Source organism: Schistocerca gregaria, chromosome 2 (assembly GCF_023897955.1).
Source record: "Schistocerca gregaria isolate iqSchGreg1 chromosome 2, iqSchGreg1.2, whole genome shotgun sequence".
NCBI classification, from domain to species: domain Eukaryota; kingdom Metazoa; phylum Arthropoda; class Insecta; order Orthoptera; family Acrididae; genus Schistocerca; species Schistocerca gregaria.
The window spans coordinates 178,462,203-178,481,292 of NC_064921.1; the positions used below are offsets into that span (position 1 = coordinate 178,462,203).

Here is a 19,090-nt window from a genome sequence, read left to right on the forward strand (position 1 = left end):
ACATTTGCATGTATTGGAACCAGTTCTGGAAACTCTAATGTCGACATCCCAAAAACGTTGTTTTGGAAGGACTCAGCCACTTCATGAGGCCGAAGTAAAGGAACGAAAAAAGTTATTACGCGATAAATCAGGTGAATATGGACATAATTAGAGGGTTTTCTCCGTCAAATAGTGAATAGTTAATGTAATTTGTGACACCTGGCACTGTCATAAATTATGATGAAGAATTATGTGATATTGGAATTTGTTTTCCCGATTTCATAGATGACTTGTGGCAAACCGACCGTTGTACACCGTTCAACGTTAACTGTTTATCGATCCCGTAAAACAGTTATCTCGCCATGTTGAGTATAACCAGTGAAAGAAGCAATCATTTTTTGGGCGTTCTTCACAAACGAACCGCTTCTGTTGGTATCGGTTAATGTTGGAATACCCAAACAGTTGACTGATGCTTAGTTTCCGGGCTCGTACGAATATATCCGTGTTTCGTGTACTGTTACGATGTAGTATACAGATTTTGCATTTCGTCGGTCAGTTGTTTTTTTTCTGGCGTTTCCTTATAAAAAATGTTTAGCTTCGACCCAGTTATGCGAAACACATGTTTTTGACAGATAAATATTCAATCCAACACCGCATATACTGCAGTTTACTTATGCCTGAAGAGGCGCGTATGTCACTGTAAGTCAGATGCCCAACCTCTAATAATCGTGATGCGCACAACATCGATGTTTTCTTGGAACAACAAAGGAGGTGGCTTACAAAACACGCAATCGACGAATACTTGAACACTGATGGTCGGTATAAGATCAGTACCAAATTGGGTTGATAAATGAAATAGAAAAGACCCAAAGTTGAGCACCGCGTTTCGTTACAGGTTCATTTAGTAAGAATGAAATCGTCGCGTAAATGATCAACTCTAATGACAGACACTCCAAGTGAGCTGTTCTGATCACGGTGGTGTTTGCTGTTAAAATTCTGAGGACAAACTTTTCTAGAAGAGTCAACAAATACATTGCTTCCTCCGACGTATATCTTGCGGAAAGATGTCATACATCTTTCTCAGAATAGCCAGGAATTCGTGTAAGATTTCCTAGGAGCTGAACGTATTTTAAAGAGCTTGGATTTTCATCCGAGGCTGCAAGAAAAAAGAGAAAGATTTCTTGGATTACGTTTAAGAATCGATGCGTAGGACTTCCTCCTACGTAGATGTCGTCTCCCACAGCAGGTATAGCACTGCACTGCACTGGAATCGTTTTGAGCAAGAAAACTGATTTTGTGGCTTTGACTAGAAGTGTGGACTTTGTTTTAGATAATAGTTCGGAATTCCGCTATGGGGCTTCTATTGGCAAAACCGAGCAGATCAGATGTACATAATAAGGCTGACAAACGTTCTGGCGCCCAACAAGAAACACTAGCAAAATCCGTGCGACATCTGAAGGATTCGTACTTCTCCAGTAACGCATTCCCACTCATTTGTTTTGTTGCAGTTTGCCACATAGTGTAATAACAGTAAAGAAGCATTAAAAAGCCTTAGTTTGCACCTAGCGTTTATTATTTTAGGAGTAGGTTCTAAAAATTATTATTTGATACAAGAAAAGTTGCCGTTTCGCGCGTAAATATCGGGTAGTGCCTGGAATCTAAAATTGCTACGATAGATGCGCTCTCACCTATCGTTCGGTTCCTCACGCCACCAGCGTACTTCCAGAGACGTATGGAGCGACCATACCTGTTATCTGCCCACCGACCGTGGGAATTGCCTCCCAATTCGTAACAGAAGCGCTCTGTATTTACCGCTCACGATATCAACTTACCTATGTTACACAAAGCGTAGAAATATAATATAAAAGTGACAAATATATTGGGCCCGAAATAAGAGCAACCTCACAAGTTGTTACACCTTCTGTATAATTTTCCGATATTTGGTGAACATACCGGCAGTACACTGATCGAGGTGTCGCAATAGGCAAGACATTGGATTGCTTTCGGAAGGTCCGGAATGACATTTCCCTTTCGTTGCAGGTCCGGAGGCAGGCGTGTATCTTCAACAAATCACGGCAGTTTCCATTTCTGTCTTAGTGGTGGCATAAGATGATTGTTAGCGTGTACGCTTACGAAATGTTCCCCGTTATGGCTATGGGAAATGAAACAGTGTGTTCATACGAAAGTAAACGTAATTTCAATAATGAGAATTAAGTTATTGCATACTATTAATGTCGTACTATTTACAGCTTGTATCCACATATTTGGGTAACTCGATGACGGCTTAAAAATTTTTTGACTTATTTTCTGCGACTAGTTAACGTCGAAGAGAGTTTCTTATCCTAAATGAAACGTATGCAGCGTATATCGATAGAACGCGTGTCTATATGGAAGTCAAGGTTGGGCCAAAGAGTTGAAACTCAACATAGAGCTGACTCAATCGAGACGGTGACAACGATGTGAAACATCAAATAATTATTCATATGCAATACTGAATACCTACCGACATAATAATGCATGTGTTATAAGAGTTAACTGATATTAATTTTTCAGTAGGTTACACACTAAATATTCATCATCGATCACTAAGACCTCTTATTACTTAAGCAAATATACGGCAACATCTAGCTAGTTTTAAGATGGAAACATATGTGCTTACTTTACCGATGTTTTCTTAAGTTACTTTGTCCATTATTAGCTCAACCAAATCGAACTAAAATCAAATGTGTCTTCTCTTTTGCAGGTATGACCTGATTTTGCTGCCTATCAAGGATACTCCTCATTACGTAGGTAGGACTGCAGTCAGACTTGCCTCGTGAGAACTTTTACGTGCTACCTTTTTTGTCCCTTCTGTTTGTATTAATTGAATGACATACTGCTACGATTTATTTTTTTATTGTTTACATTTTTACAGAGAAATATAGTATAATGATAATTTTATTAAACTTGTATCTTTCTAGTTGTATGCCATAAAAGGCAAACGGTGTGCAATATGCCATAAGCATGTGACACCGATGAACATTTCCAACAATTTTCGTACAGATAGGTAGAGTAAAATAGGCAACCTGCTGAATCACTTCAGAATGTGTAGGGTGGAAGGAATCAATCTAGGTTAAGAAAAAAAAAAAAACAAATAGATATTACTTCAAATTAAATTTATTTGTTGCTAAAAATACAATTCTTACGCCAATCGTGGGGTACCCAACTCATTACCTGAACACCGAGTGAAATCACCGAAGTATATTTGCTAGACTGTTGAAATCTGTTACTGTAGCTCGTATACCTTTCCGGACGTTTTTTCTGGGAGATGTTTGCAAGAACGATCGATTCCTTTTGCACCGATGTTGCGTGCGCTCATTGCGATTTATTCTTGTGGTCTGCCGACCAATACGAGGTGCATTCAAGTTCTAAGGCCTCTGATTTTTTTTCTAATTAACTACTCACCAGAAATCGTTGAAACTGGCGTTACTTCTCGACGTAATCGCCCTGCAGACGTACACATTTTTCACAACGCTGACGCCATGATTCCATGGCAGCGGCGAAGGCTTCTTTAGGAGTCTGTTATGACCACTGGAAAATCGCTGAGGCAATAGCAGCAAGGCTGGTGAATGTGCGGCCACGGAGAGTGTCTTTCATTGTTGGAAAAAGCCAAAAGTCACTAGGAGCCAGGTCAGGTGAGTAGGGAGCATGAGGAATCACTTCAAAGTTGTTATCACGAAGAAACTGTTGCGTAACGTTAGCTCAATGTGCGGGTGCGTTGTCTTGGTGACACAGCACACGCGCAGCCCTACGCGGACGTTTTTGTTGCAGTGCAGGAAGGAATTTGTTCTTCAAAACATTTTCGTAGGATGCACCTGTTACCGTAGTGTCCTTTGGAACGCAATGGGTAAGGATTACGCCCTCGCTGTCCCAGAACATGGACACCATCATTTTTTCAGCACTGGCGGTTACCCGAAATTTTTTTGGTGGCGGTGTGTGCTTCCATTGAGCTGAGTGGCGCTTTGTTTCTGGATTGAAAAATGGCACCACGTCTCATCCTTTGTTACAACCGACGAAAAGAAAGTCCCATTCATGCTGTCGTTGCGCGTCAACATTGCTTGGCAACATGCCACATGGGCAGCCATGTGGTCGTCCGTCAGCATTCGTGGCACCCACCTGTATGACACTTTTCGCATTTTCAGGTCGTCATGCAGGATTGTGTGCACATAACCCATCTGGAGGCGATCTATTCAACAGTAATTCGGCGATCCCCCAAAACAATTCCCTCCACTTTCTCGATCATGTCGTCAGACCGGCTTGTGCGAGCCCAAGGTTGTTTCGGTTTGTTGTCACACGACGTTCTGCCTTCATTAAACTGTCGCACCCACGAACGCACTTTCGACACATCCATTACTCCATCACCACATGTCTCCTTCAACTGTCGATGTATTTCAATTGGTTTCACACCACGCAAATTCAGAAAACGAATGATTGCACGCTGTTCAAGTAAGAAAAACGTCGCCATTTTAAGTATTTAAAACAGTTCTCATTCTCGCCGCTGGCGGTAAAATTCCATCTGCCGTACGGTGCTGCCATCTCTGGGACATATTGACAATGAACGCGGCCTCATTTTAAAAAAATGCACATGTTTCTATCTATTTCCAGTCCGGATAAAAAAAATCGGAGGCCTTAGAACTTGAATGCACTTCGTACAACACTACACATTACAAGAAGGGATTCTGGAGGCGTACAGTTAGAAATTTTATGAAGTAAAGCTCTAAGAAAATCATCTGGTCAGCGCCAATTGTGTTTACGCTTCGTTCAGTCGAATGTTCTATTATCTTTGCGCCTGTTGTCATTCAGCAAAGTAACCAAACGATATGGCAAGTAAAGGGAAAATGGAAGACAGAGATGAGATAGTTTGCAGGCTGTAACGAGTTTCTCTCCAAAATAGACTAGAGTCTTCCTGAGACAACTATCTTCTTTCTTTTATGTTGAAACTTGGTTGATTTTGTTGGAGCAATTGCTGCTGAATGCTTCATAGTTTTTTACTAAATAAAATATATTTTTCGGCCTTTTTTTATTTTTGAGGGTCGTGATGATATTTGCCTAATATCAGTAGTTGTGCCTTCCTGAAAGTGGTATGTTGCTAGAATAGAGGTTTCACAGGACGCACGTGAAACTAGCTGGACACTCCGTGTGCTCGGAAACATTGCGGATGATTGTTGTTGTTATTGTACAGTCGCTTCAAGAAGAGACTACTTAAAAACGTAATTATTCATATTCTTGGAAGAGATGCGCTGCCTCACCACGAAAAAGATTCCAGAAGCTGTGAATAGGACTTAGTCGCATAGACGACCCTCGGGTACACCGAAAATGATGCACTATATTCACAGGTTGTTTTCGTCAAATGTGCATATTACCCCTTTCCGCCGTGTTGTTATCACCCCATTGAAACTTCACATTTCCGCTTCGATTACTGATAAATGCAGGACGCACGACAACAGTGTTTCATAGATGAAGGATCTCCGTGGGTGGCAGAACGTACACGTCTCCGTAACGGCTAATATAGAGCTGGGGTTACCCACCTTGTTATAACTCGCTTTATACTCTACAGTTCTTCATAGCACACTGCTCTGTAAAACATAAGGACGAGATAGGTAATGTAATATATTAACAACTAGATGGAAATGAATGAAAGTGAGGGAACATGTTGATACAAGTCTTCCACTCGTGCATAGAAACCTGCACGTCACATGATGTTAGGTCAACGTTGTATAGCGCCAAACGGGACTCGCCCCGTATCGCCAGACAGTGCTTGTAAATCAGCGAGCAGTTACGGTGCACTATGGTGGTATTCTTAATTACATCGTGGTCTGTAGGCCATATTTGGATGACTTCACACAGGGAAGAATCATCGCGAACTGGAAGGAGGTCGTAGTGGGACGAGTGTAGCCGAGGAGCTTGGTATTCCTCACAGTGCTGTTTCGCGTGCATGCGAAGCGTTCCGAACCACAGGCGCTGCTGCCGAAAGGAGAGGAGGCTTTCGATTACGGTCAGCTACAGCAGCAGACGACCGCTGCGTTATGCAACAGGCAAGAAGACGGACACGTCACATAATGCTTGCAATTTTAACCGCATTAACAAGACTGCAAGGCATGCAATCTCTGGTTCCACAGTGGCAGGGCGAATGTGTTTGGGTGACCTCATTGTCCGATGACCAGTACGTTGCGTTCAGTGGGCACCCACACATAAGCGAAACCATTTGCGACGGTGCCAAAAGCATAAGCACTGGACCAACCACTAGTGGGATCGTGTGCTCTTCCCAGTTGAGACCAGATCTAATCTGAATAGAGATAATGGGCGTAGCCTCATACGGCGAGAGGTGGGAACACGTAATGCACCCAGGAACATTGTCGATCATAAACTTTCTGGTGGTCGAGGTATTACTGTGGGGGAAGGCATAATGTTGCATCTACGCCGATACCCCGCAATCCACTTTACGGCGCTTAGCGGAGGGTATCCCACACCACTACTAGTCATTTACTTTCGTATTTCACACTCAAATAGAACGAGGGAAAAACTACTGTCTATAGGCATCCGTATTAGCGCTAACTTCTCGTATCCTATATTCGTGGTCCGTAAGCGCAATGTATGTGGGAGGCAACAGAATCTTTGTGCAGTCAGCTTCAAATGTCGGTTCTCTAATAAATTTTCTCACTAGTGTTCCTTGAAAAGAATGTCGCCTTCCCTCCAGGGATTCCCGAAGCATCTCTGTAACACTTGCGTGTTTTTCTAATCTTCCAGTAACAAATCTAGCAGCCCGCCTCTGAATTGATTCGATGACTTCGTTTGACCCTACCCTATACGGACCCCCAACACTCGAGCAGTACTCAATAATGGGTCGCAGTAGCGCTGTATAAGTGGTCTCCTTTGCTGACGAACCTCACTTACCTGGAATTCTCCCAGTAAACCGAAGTCGACCATTCGCATTCCGTACTTGACTCTTCATCATATGCTCTTTCCATTTCATATCGGTTTGCAGCATTACGCCCAGATATCTAAACGACGTGACTGTGTCAAGCAGTACACTACTAATGCTGTATCCCAACATTACTGGTTTGTTTTTCCTACTCACCCGCACTAACTTACATTTTCCTACATTTAGAGCTAGCTGCCATTCATCAGACCGACTAGAAATTTTGTCTAATGCGTCGTTTATCCTCCTACAGTTCTTCAACGGCGACACCTTACTGTACACCAAAGCATCATCGGTAAACAACCACAGATTGCTGCCAACCCTGTCTGTCGAATCATTTACGTATATGTACAATAACAGCGATCCTATCGCACTTCCCTGGGCACTCCTGATGATACCCTTGTCTCTGATGAACATTCGCCGTCGAGGAAAACGTACTGGGTTCTATAACTTAAGAAGTCTTCGAGCCACTCACATATCTGTGACCCTATTCAATATTGTCGTACCTTCTTTAACAACCTTCAGTGGGGTACCGTGTCAAACGCTTTCCGGAAATCCGGAAGTAAGGAATCGCCTATTGCCCTTCATCCATGCAGATGAATAGGAAAAAGAATACTGTAATGTTTGAATACTCCATTAGTAGTGTAGCGCTCGAGACAGTCACGCCGATTAAATATTTGGGCGTAACATGGCAAGGCGATATGAAGTGGGACAAGCATGTAATGGCAGTTGTGGGGAAGGCGGATAGTCGTCCTCGGTTCATTGGTAGAATTTTGGGAAGATGTGGTTCATCTGTAAAGGAGACCGCTTATAAAACACTAATACGACCTATTCTTGAGTACTGCTCGAGCGTTTGGGATCCCTATCAGGTCGGATTGAGGGAGGACATAGAAGCAATTCAGAGGCGGGCTGCTAGATTTGTTACTGGTAGGTTTGATCATCACGCGAGTGTTAAGGAAATGCTTCAGGAATTCGGGTGGGAGTCTCTACAGGAAAGGAGGCGTTCTTTTTGTGAATCGCTACTGAGTAAATTTAGAGAACCAGCATTTGAGGCTGACTGCAGTAGAATTTTACTGCCGCCAACTTATATTTCGCAGAAAGAGCACAAAGATAAGAGAGATTAGGGCTCGTACAGTGGCATATAGGCAATCATTTTTCCCTCGTTCTGTTTGGGAGTGGAACAGGGAGAAAAGATCCTAGTGGTGGTACGAGGTATCCTCCGCCATGCACCGTATGGTGAATTGCGGAGTATGTATGTAGATGCAGATCCATAGTTCGCAGTATATCGTGAGAGAAGGGCAAGCAGTGCTTCGCAGAAGCGATGCTTTCTAAAACCATGCATGGTCTTGCTGACCTCCAAATCTTTGAACACAGTTGCCGGCCGGAGTGGCCGAGCGATTCTAGGCGCTACAGTCTGTAACTGCGCGACCGCTACGGTCGCAGGTTCGAATCCTGCCTCGGGCATGGATGTGTGTGATGTGCTCCGGTTAGTTAGGTTTAAGTAGTTCTAAGTTCTATGGGACTGATGACCTCAGAAGTTAAGTCCCATAGTGCTCAGAGCCATTTGAACAATTTTTTTAACACAGTACACTCAAGGTCAACGTTATTGTGATCCTGTACGCCTCCCACATGTGCTGTTTTCAGGGGTGAATTCGGCCCTGACTTCATTTTTATGGATGACAATGCGCGACCACATCGAATAGCGCAGGTGGGGGAGCTCTTGCAACGAGAGGACTGCCTGTCTGTTTCCTCGATTCGAAGCCCTTCGAGCACGTGTGAGATGCGTTGGGGAGGTGCTGCCAACCGCGCTGGTGGAGAGATGGAACGCCTTACGACTAAAACTGCTTGCCAACCTTGTGGACAGCGTAGGAGCACACGGGAGAGCATGCTTTGCCGTCCATCTGATTTGTGGCCGTTTTAGCAAATGACACACGGACTGTCGGCCGCGTTTTCCTTTTTATACGCCAAAGCAATATGGCGAAGGGCATTTAATTTTTAGTTTTGAACCTCCGTTTGTGTATGGTGTCTCTTTTTAGGCCTTTTTTCACGTGTCTGTTCTTAGCTCTCTCCTACTATGTCAATTGGGCTGAAGATAAGTCATATATAAAAAAAAACCTCCTCTCTGTCTTCGTGTTCTATAGTTTTGACTTGGGCGCGTATGACACCAGTTCTTTTTTGCGCCCTAAAGCAAAATAAAACCAAATTGCCGTCCATGGTAATCGCATACCCTATCAAGAACCATATCCCGCCTTCTGTAATGCGCAGGGAATCATCAGAAATCGCGGTGACTGCAGTGTCATTATCGTCTTTGAATAAAAGTGCCCAGGCAAATGCCGGGATGGTTCCTTTCAAAGGGCACGGCCGACTTCCTTTCCCGTCCTTCCCTAATCTGACAAGACCGATGACAGCGCTGTCTGGTCTCCTTTCCCAAAAACAACCCAACAACAATAAAATTGTCATTTCTGTTCGTCTCATTGCGTGTTTGTCAGTTAGCTTCTGTACAGTACCGTAGCACTTCTATGATCGTCCAAGTTGCAGTGAGAGACATTACTTGGCAGTGACTTTTATGCCAAAATTTACTTTCGTCTTTAGTTTTTCACGCCAGCTTATTATAAGCCAAGACATCTTGAGAAAAGATGTAAGGGCGTTTTGGACTTTCCAAGACGAGAGACGAACAACTGGTGCTAAATAGTCCGATGAATGACGTCTTTTTTTCCAGTGAACTACTAGACACAGTTCATTGGTGGAAAAACATTTGTCTTAAATGTGTAAAACAAAATCTGACAATAAATATAACGATTGTTGTATTATTATCGTGGTCCGGCTAGCAAAATAAATAAAAATAAAATTACAAATAGTAGTAATACCAGTTGTAGTAGAAGTGAAACGACGGTTCGAAGTAATATTTGCATACATCTAAAGTCATTTTGAATGTCAATACTTACTAATATCTGTTACTACTACTACTACTACTACTACTACTACTACTACTACTATTGTTATGTCAACAGTAAACAACTTCCCAAGCATCTAGAATTGCTTGATGAAACTGTGGATTATTCGTGCAGATCCCAGTAAAATGGATTTTTGTAGTTGGCACATGTATATTTTGGATACTTTCCCAATCACAACGGTTTTCACGTGCCCATTAAGATTGTGTTTCAACATTCGATCAGTCTGACATCTGAAGTGCCAAAGTAGTGTGGTATGTTCGTTTGCGACAACTTTTCCTGGCGTGTGGTTTCAGTTGTTCCTTGTCATCAGCGGATGGTAATTTTGGCGAGTTCCAGTAAATCATTTGTACCATAGCATTGTGCTCCTGTTTGTAATCAGTCTTCCTGCAGAGTCTGCACTGTCGATCTCCTGGTTTCTCGAATCTGGCTTTGATGCTGTTAGTTCTGATGACTCGTTTTGTGAAGCAAGAATCATTTCCTTTTCTGTGGAAGACTTTGCAGAACAACAACGCAGTAATCAGCAGTTGGAAGTATAAGCGTTTGTACAAGTTTTTTTTTTTCATGTCCGAAACGAAGAGGTTTCACATTTTTGTAGATTGTGGAAAGATGCTGGTGTGCGCTGCCAGATTTCAGCTGTGTGTTCAACCTAGTTCATTTTTGCTTGTAGTGCGCTGCCAGATTTCAGCTGTGTGTTCAACCTAGTTCAGTTTTGCTTGTAGTACTACTCCCAGGGTGAACGATGAGGGAGAGAAGTTCGTATTTCTTCCATTTATGAAATTTCGGAACAATCAAGGTAGCGACCAACGAGCGGGAGCCATAAGACGTGAGGTCATTATAAAGAATTTACAAAGCAAAGAGTATAAAAAAGTATGTTGTTGTTATCTTCAGTACGAAGACTAGTTTGATGGAAATATCCATTCTAGTCTATTCCGTGCAAGCTTTTTAGTCTCTACGTAACCACTGCAACGGCTATCTGCGCTGAAATAACTTGTTCATCCCTTGGTCTCCCACTACAATTTTTACCGCGACACTTCCCGTTATTACCAAACTGAGGATTTCTTGATGCCTCAGGATGTGTTCCACCAACCGATCCCTACTTTTAGTCAATTTGCCCCATAAATTTCGTTTTTCCGCAGTTCCTTTAGTTCCTTCTCATTTTTTATTCAATCTACCCATCTAGTCTTCTGCATTCTTCTGGAGCGCCACCTTTCAAAAGCACCTATTCGCTTCTTGTCAGAGTTAATTATCTTCAGAAGATACTTCCTAACACTTAAATTATTTTTGCTTTGTAACAGATTCCTCTGTCAGTAAGGCTTCACTTGGTATTGCCAGTCTGCATTTTTATCGTCTCTACTTCGAGAATCGTCAGTTATTTTGCTATCCAAATTGCAAAACCCATCGACTGTTTTTAATGTTAATTTCTTAATGTTTTTCTGTCACCATTACCTGATTTGACTACATTCCGTTAACCTTGTTTCATTTTGTCAGTAGTCATATTATAACCTATTTTCAAGACACTATCCATTCTGTTCAACTGCTTTTCCAAAAAGGTGTGGGAAAAACAGATACAGATAGCTATTAATAACCAAATGAGAAAGTCTGAATATCCGTTAGCCGGAACAGCAGTGCTAAAAGTTTTGGTTCTTAAATAAACCATTTTTTTAAAAAAAAAGACGAGTAATTTTTATTCGTAAAATTTACAGTGCTTTGAAATTTTGCGTTATTATAGTAAATGGGAAAAGCTATCAGTACTATTTTAATAACTGTGCCGACAGTATCGAGCAACAAACACAAAACGAGCAACAAACACAGGAAAATATTTGATATAGCATTTTTGGGATAATAATGTATGTTACCATGTGACCTGGACTATTGGATGGTATGCGAGTACATGGCGTGCTTGAGACGTTTCCAAGCTGGTCTATATGGTAGTCGTTGGGCATTAGTTGTATCATTCCACTGGAAGTATTTTACTAAATTTGGTGCCAGTGAAGTACAGTGCTCTATATCCTTTAAAAGATTAAGAACAGAAGGAGCCACAAAAGCTTGCGACATCATATAATGAGAAAATGTATAACTTAACAGTTCATTCATATTACAGTAAATAAATGAAAGTAGCTGATCTGTTGACTGTGTCTAAGTAATATGCCTTTATCTGTTTGTAGCCCTTCAAAACTAAACAAACCAACAAATTAACACGGAAACTAAGAGTTCTTCAACCTCATATTTCACCCCTTAGCGCCGATTTTTCTAAAAGCCCAAATATTGGTGTAATGTCTATTAGAACGTGATTTTTGAGCAGAGGTCCAAAACATTAGAATCAATACGAGAGTACGGGTGTTATTTTATTTTTTTTGTAGTATATACCTACTTATCGGTTTTTGTGAAAGGCAGCGAGCAATGGACGGACTAAGTTTTCTATTATTTGCCTATTTAATTTAGTATTTTGATTCTATGTTTCTTCTAACAGAGAGAGTCAAAATTGTTCAGTCTTTGTTCGATTTCTACGTTTATCCTACGAAGTATAGGAATAAAAACCGGAAATCCGTTATTTCAGAAACCGCTTATTTTGAGCGGTTTTTTACAGTTAGGTTAAACTGACGTTGAAAAAAATCGATATAACCGAGAATCGATAACTGCCATCTGTGTGTGCAAGGCGTTTGCCATCTCTGACAAAATGACATAGTCATCGGCAGACTGCAAAGTTTTTATTTCTTCTCATTCTCTTTCCACATTTCTCCTTTGTTTCCTTTACTGCTTGCTCAGTGTTCAGAGTGAATAGCATCAAGGAGAGGCTACAATGCTGTCTCACTCCCTTCTCAACTACTGCTTCCGTTTTATGCTCATCGACTTATATCTAATGTCTTGTTTCTGATATTTTGTAGATAACTTATCGCTCCATTATTTTATCCCTGGCACCTCCATAATTCCAAAAAGTACATCCCAGTCGTATATATTTTATGGCCTTCGTATTATGTTCTTCAATCACTGCCATCTATAATTTTTTATGTGAATGATCAACTGGGCGGGTGATACACGAGCAAAGGTCCCCAAAAGTGGCGTTTGCACAACGCGGCAGCCGTCCACTTTAAGGCGGTGCTGTTGCAGTCTCGCTAGGCGGAGCTGTAGCGCGCGTGACGTCAGCAAACGATCAATGAGGAGCATGCCATCCGCATGGCGTGCAGCGGCAGCAGGCGGCCGGCCACCCGAGCCAGCCCGCACTCCGCCCTGCGCTCTGAGCTGTGCTGTTCCGTCCCGACTCGCAGCCACTGTGCGAGGCGAAGCTTTCCGGGTCCCTTCCCGGGCCGGATGGCAGGCAGCTGTTTCAATCACAGCTTGGCGCTGCTGCTGTCGGAGCCGCAATGCAGTCTCGCGGGCTGCGCTCGGGCCCTCCCACTCCCACTCCCAGTCACCTACACCTCCACCCCAGCCCCCTCACCACACGGCACGCGCGCCGGACATGACGTGTAACGTAATTTGCAGCGACGGCTGCCGGCGGCTTTGTGGCCGGTGCTTGCTTCCGGCGACGAAGCCGCTTAATGAGCGTCCGCGCCGGCGCGCTTCCGATACTGCACGTCCGTCCCGTGTACAGCGGTGGGAGCGAAGCGACAAAACAATCGTAGTATATTGCCAACTCTGTTTATTCGGTTTAGTATATTGCCAACTCTGTTTATTCGGTTCAATTTCATCAGCGCTCTTGAACCGATGCGTACTTCCTTTCGCGGGCGTAGCATCAGAATATCCCGTATTGAAACACTTGCACTAATTTTTTTTTATTTCTTTTCAAATTGGGCACCTATGTCTACACTATCCTGTCCACTTTGCAGTGTGTGACGGTGATATGCTACTACTGTCATTTTCACCCCCCTCCCTGCCCACTCCAACTCCATAGGCTCTAATTACTCTGATTTTTCTCTTTGTGATCATTTTGCGAAGTTCAATAAGTTCAAATGGCTCAGAACACTATGGGACTTAACATCTGAGGTCATCAGTCCCCTAGAAGTTAGAACTACTTAAACGTAACTAACCTAAGGACATCACAATCATCCATGCCCGAGGCAGGATTCGACCCTGCGACCGTAGCAGTCGCGTGGTTCCGTACTGAAGCGCCTAGAACCGCTCGGCCACCATGGCCGGCGTTCAATAAGTAATGCAACACGGTTTTTTTCTCAAAGAAAGCAAATTGGTTTTATTGAGGATTCCCATAAACCGAATCATTCCCCACTATTTTGGCTACAAAACCCCACTTTTTGTACCGTACTCTCCGTTCAGTGCAACGGCTTACGCCACCTTACAGGGAGGGCCTGTATGCCCACATGGTACCAGTCTACTGGTCGACGTCGGAGCCAACGTCTTGCTGCTTCGATTACCTCCCCATCTTCCACGCATCGATTTCTGCGGAGAGCATCCTTCATTGTGCCAAAAAGGGGTGAAAGCTCTTCATGGTTTCATTAAGGCGGCGAGAAGCTCAATGGGAACACACCTTTGAGTACCACAACTGGTGGACGAGTTTGTGAACAACAAACAGACGTTGAGTTGATGTTTGATTGTGATCTGTCGATCTCCTCGAATGAGCGTGTTCGCGCGTTCCAACATTGCAGGAGTCACAGTTATGTGCCGGCCGGCAAGCAGGAGATCGGATGGGATTGCGCAACCTTGCTGCTATGATGACAGATGCCTCGCTCAACGACTCGCTGTGCTTTTGTTCACTGCCAGGTCTCCGTATACGTTCTGCAAGCCCTTGTTAAAAACCGGCGAAGCTTCGGTTTTCCACCAAAAGAAAGTCGAAGGTCTCTGCTTGGAACGCGCCACCGTTACGTATGCTACTTTAAAGGCTACGTAAAGCGACGCCAACTACCTCCAAACTTCATGAAACTTTAGGGGCTGAACCGGGAATATTTCGTGGTGTTCCATACCAAATTACGCCTTTTTTTGACCGAGAAAACAATGTGTTGCATGACTTATTGAATGTCCCTCGTAGTTCAGAATATCTGCATTGAAAAAGTGAAATAATGCTTTTTGTGCTACTTCGTAAATTTTATATCCGTGTCTATAGTCTCTTGACCACTTTGCAGTGTGCGACGATGAGTACGTCTTCTACGAGGCGTGTTTTTTTTTTAAGTAAGTACCGTTTTAAAATTTAAAAAAAGACGTGCTAAGATATCTCAATTTTATTTTTTACATGAAAGCCTGTACCTTAATCTTCGCACTGACGCCATTAAAGTCTGATTCTTCCTTGTTTACGTTGTGCACTGAGTGTTTAAGATGTCTCCGATAATCGTGAGTCCCGCCGACTGTGAAGTACGGGCTGTTATAAGATTTCTTAGTGCTAAAGGCCTAAAGGCGATCAATATTCAGCGTGAGATCTGTGCAGTTTACGGAGAAAACATTGAGTCATAGAATGGTAAGAAAGATGGTCGCACAAATGTGCATGATGTACAACGGAGTGGGCGTCCTTCGGTCGTTAATGAAAGTTTGGGGCAGGAAGTGGACAGTAATGTGAGAGAAAAGAGACGCCTTACGATTTCCTCCTTGCGGGATGACTTTCCTAATGTTTCACGTAGTGTTTTGTATGGCATTCTGACCGAGCACTTGAACTACCGAAAATTGTGCCACGTTGGGTACCGAAAATGTTGACGGATGTACACAAAACCAAACGTTTAGACAGTGCATTGACTTTCCTTGAGCGGTATCACAACGACGGTGATGATTTCTTAAGCTCAATTGTTACGGGCGATGAAACATGAATGGCCTACGTCACACCAGAATCAAAGCAACAGTCCATGGAAGTTGAGCAAGGGCATCGTTTTGCTGCAAGACAATGCCCGTCCGCATGTGGCACATCAGGCCAAAGATCTCATCACATTTTTTCGATGGGAAACTCTAGATAATCCTCCGTACAGCCCCGAACTTGCGCCCAGTGACTATCATCTGCTCCTGCACTTGAAGATACACCGGGGCGGTCAGCGTCTTCAAGACGGTGACGCAGTCAAAACTGGTGTTGCAGTGGTTAACAAGTCAGGCGGCATACTTCTATGAGGAGGGTATTCAAAAATTGGTACAACGTTATAAGTGCCTCAATATTGACGGAAATTATGTAGAAAAGTAGATTAAGGTACAGGCTTTCATGTAAAAATAAAGTTATTGAGATATATTAGCACGTCTTTTTTTTTTAAATTTCAAAACGGTACTTACTTAAAAAAAACACGCCTCGTACCACCGTCATTTCACTCTGCCCTAGCCGCCACCGTCGTTTTTCCACAATCTCCACCCTGTAAAGCAGTAACACTCTCATACATCACACGGATGTCCGTGTAACAACTTTTACGGTTTTTAAACGGAGGGCTACGAAAGGTTCGCAGGAGGAAGCGTTTATTACATCGGGCGCTGTAACCGTAAAAAATTTTTAAGGAGGGAGATCGAGAAAGTAACGACCGACATTCGTGGGTAATGTAAGGTATCCTCCATGTAGGCTCTAATTACTTTTATTTTTCTCTTCGTGATCATTTTGTGCCATGTTTGTAACAGGAAGTTGCGTGTTGCGTACATTAAACATACCTACGCTCTTGGAACTTCTCCGGCCGTGGTGCAAACACTCCCCTTGTATCTTCTGCTACCGGAAAATGATTAGCAACTCCTCAACGCTCTCACACAGATTAATTCGTGACGAAACGTGCTGCTCTTCTTTAAATTTCTCCAGCTCTTGTTCTATGTATACGTGCTTAGGGCTTTAAATTGACATATTGTACTCAAGAATCCATCGAACGAGTACCTTGTAACACTATACTTTGTTGGGTAAATCAAATTTTCTTAGGATTCTTCCAGTAAATCTTTTCCCGCACCTAGTTTTTATTTTATATTACTTTCAGTGATATCGCCAATTCTGTTGTCGTAGAGTATTGCATCTTTGCGACTGTTTATTTGCAGTACATTTAATTTATTTACGTTACTGCACGAATTGTGAACGCGGATCAACTGAATCTACCTATATCCGATGTCAGCTTCATTCCTCAACGTAATGATGATGTGACGTGTGACGCAATATTGGTGCAAACAGGAAAACAGACCACTGATTTCATTTGCGTCTAAATCAGTGTTTGATGTAAGAGTTATCGTGCAAGCTGATCTGTAGCACAGCCCGAAGTTTAGGTTGCATTGTAAGGTACCAAGTTGGTGTGAGCTGGTGAAGCGGTATCGAATACATCAGTTATTCCGTCGATCATTTGCAGGTCTTCGTGCATTTCACTACAGTTTTCTGGAGCGGCAAGTTTCCTGTAAACTGCGGCATGTCCGTGATGAGCCTCATGGAGCTTACGATATTAGCTATTACATACGCCAAACTGTTACCTTACAATGTAACCTAGATAGTGAAATCTAGTTGTCGTTGAATATACTCTGCACACATTGTACTCCTTGAATCGTTAATATTGGATGTCATATTTCGATTTCACATTCTTCGTTTATGTCGGACACACGCAGAAACAGAACTTATTAACACCCACACTCAAGCCCGACAGGGGACTCCAACCCGCAATTTCCACGCTATAAGGCAGTAATACTTTCGCACATCCACGGAGATCCGTGTGACAACTAGCTTAATTTCCCGTTTCTTAACTGGGGGCTACGAAACGTTCACAGGAGGAATTATTTGTTACGCCGGGCGCTGTAACCGTGCAAATTTTAAGGAGGGAGATCGAGGAAGTAACGACCGACGTTTCTTTTTATTTATCATTGTTATCACATTAAGGTAAAATCGCTAGAATGTGGAGTGGTTGATTAAAAATTTTCCATTCATATTGATCCTTCAAACATACGGGTGCAGCTGCAATTGTCGTAAAAGCATTCTTTTACCTGCGATTTCGGATTTATCACCGTAGTTTTCTTAGCGTGTCTCATTGTCGGTCTGCACTGAACGTAGCGCAGTGTGACACGAAATTCATCAAGAGGACGCCCTTACGATCACATGAAATCGTTGGCATGTGTTTCGTGTTGATAGCATCTGAATTTTCGCGTTTTTCTGGATTACAAGGAATGATGCTGCTCGACGGTTGGCGCTTGGCCTCTGGGGTAAAAGTGAACCAACAATGTTTCACCGTCAGTAAGAAATGGACCAAGAAGTATACTTCCTCTGTGTGATAATAGCTGCAGCCATTCTTTGTGTTCTTTGAAGCTCATTCAGTTGCCCCACTGCGCAGCACAAATCGGGCGATAGTCTCAAGACTTCCGGAGACAGGTTCTCATAGCGAAGATCGAAGAATGTGTCACTCGTCTAGGGTTGAGTCTTTCTTTTCACTTATTTCTCCAAATCGCCTGTGATGATTGATAGAGGTCGAGGTCAAGTTTCTTCGTTCACATTTATTCGTCCGTTGTTGAGCATCTGACACCACTTCAGTCACCTTTCTTTCGTTCATTACTGTAGCACCAAACAGTTCCTTTAGTTGAACGTAAATTTTAGCAGGATTCAATCTCCGAGCATTAAAAAATCGAATAACACCTCTGACCTCACAGTCAGGGGAATTTTTTATCACACGACTCATTTTTAGCAGTCGCAGAGCGCACAGTAAGACATTATTTCGACTGGCATTGTCTGGAAACCATTCATCACTCTGTGCAGCTAGAGCCATGGGGTAACCTCATATAATTCGCTTGTGAACTTACTGACGTACAAGTTGCATGCATTATTTGTTCAGAATGAATATTTCATTCTGCTGTGGGCTGTGCACTTATTTGAAAGATCCTTACTGTGTGCCAGGTCGGAGTCAAACCTAGACTCTTGCTTTTCGTGGCAAATGTTGTACGTTTGAGCTATCTAGGTATATCTCACAGAGTACATGAAACTCCTATCGACTCAACTACTAGCTTCTGCGCTGAGATTTTCGGATTTTCAATTAACTCTAGAATCTAAAAACGTTTTAATTCCATTTGGACACGTTGCCCTGGGAGAAGATATTCAGATAAATAACAAAGAAATCATCTTCGACTGTGGGACAGTTGTTTCAGTCCTCGAGATAAATATGCAATTTGTTTTGATATTTATTTATGTGTACCATTCTAAAATGCTTAAGAATACGCCGTCTTTCAGTGTGAAACTCGGTTAAATCACTTTGATTTGATTTTTTTAAATTTTTATTTGTTACCCTCCTCACACACACATTCATTCAGAATCCGTTTCCTTAGCCTTCCCGTCGTTGTGTATGAC

The 19,090-nt window shown here is 42.8% G+C and overlaps 1 protein-coding gene across 17 annotated transcripts in view; it reads left to right on the forward strand.

The window, feature by feature from the left end:
* Positions 1-19,090, forward strand: part of LOC126336637 (stress-activated protein kinase JNK) — an 886,954-nt gene that overhangs the window by 121,429 nt on the left and 746,435 nt on the right. For 5 of the 17 annotated variants that reach the window (XM_050000531.1, XM_050000534.1, XM_050000532.1 and 2 more), the window contains exon 3: positions 2,723-2,769. The exons of the other annotated variants lie outside the window; for them this stretch is intronic. The gene's annotated coding sequence lies outside the window, so the exon portion shown is untranslated. The remainder of the gene's footprint in view (positions 1-2,722; positions 2,770-19,090) is intronic. 17 annotated transcript variants of the gene reach the window in all.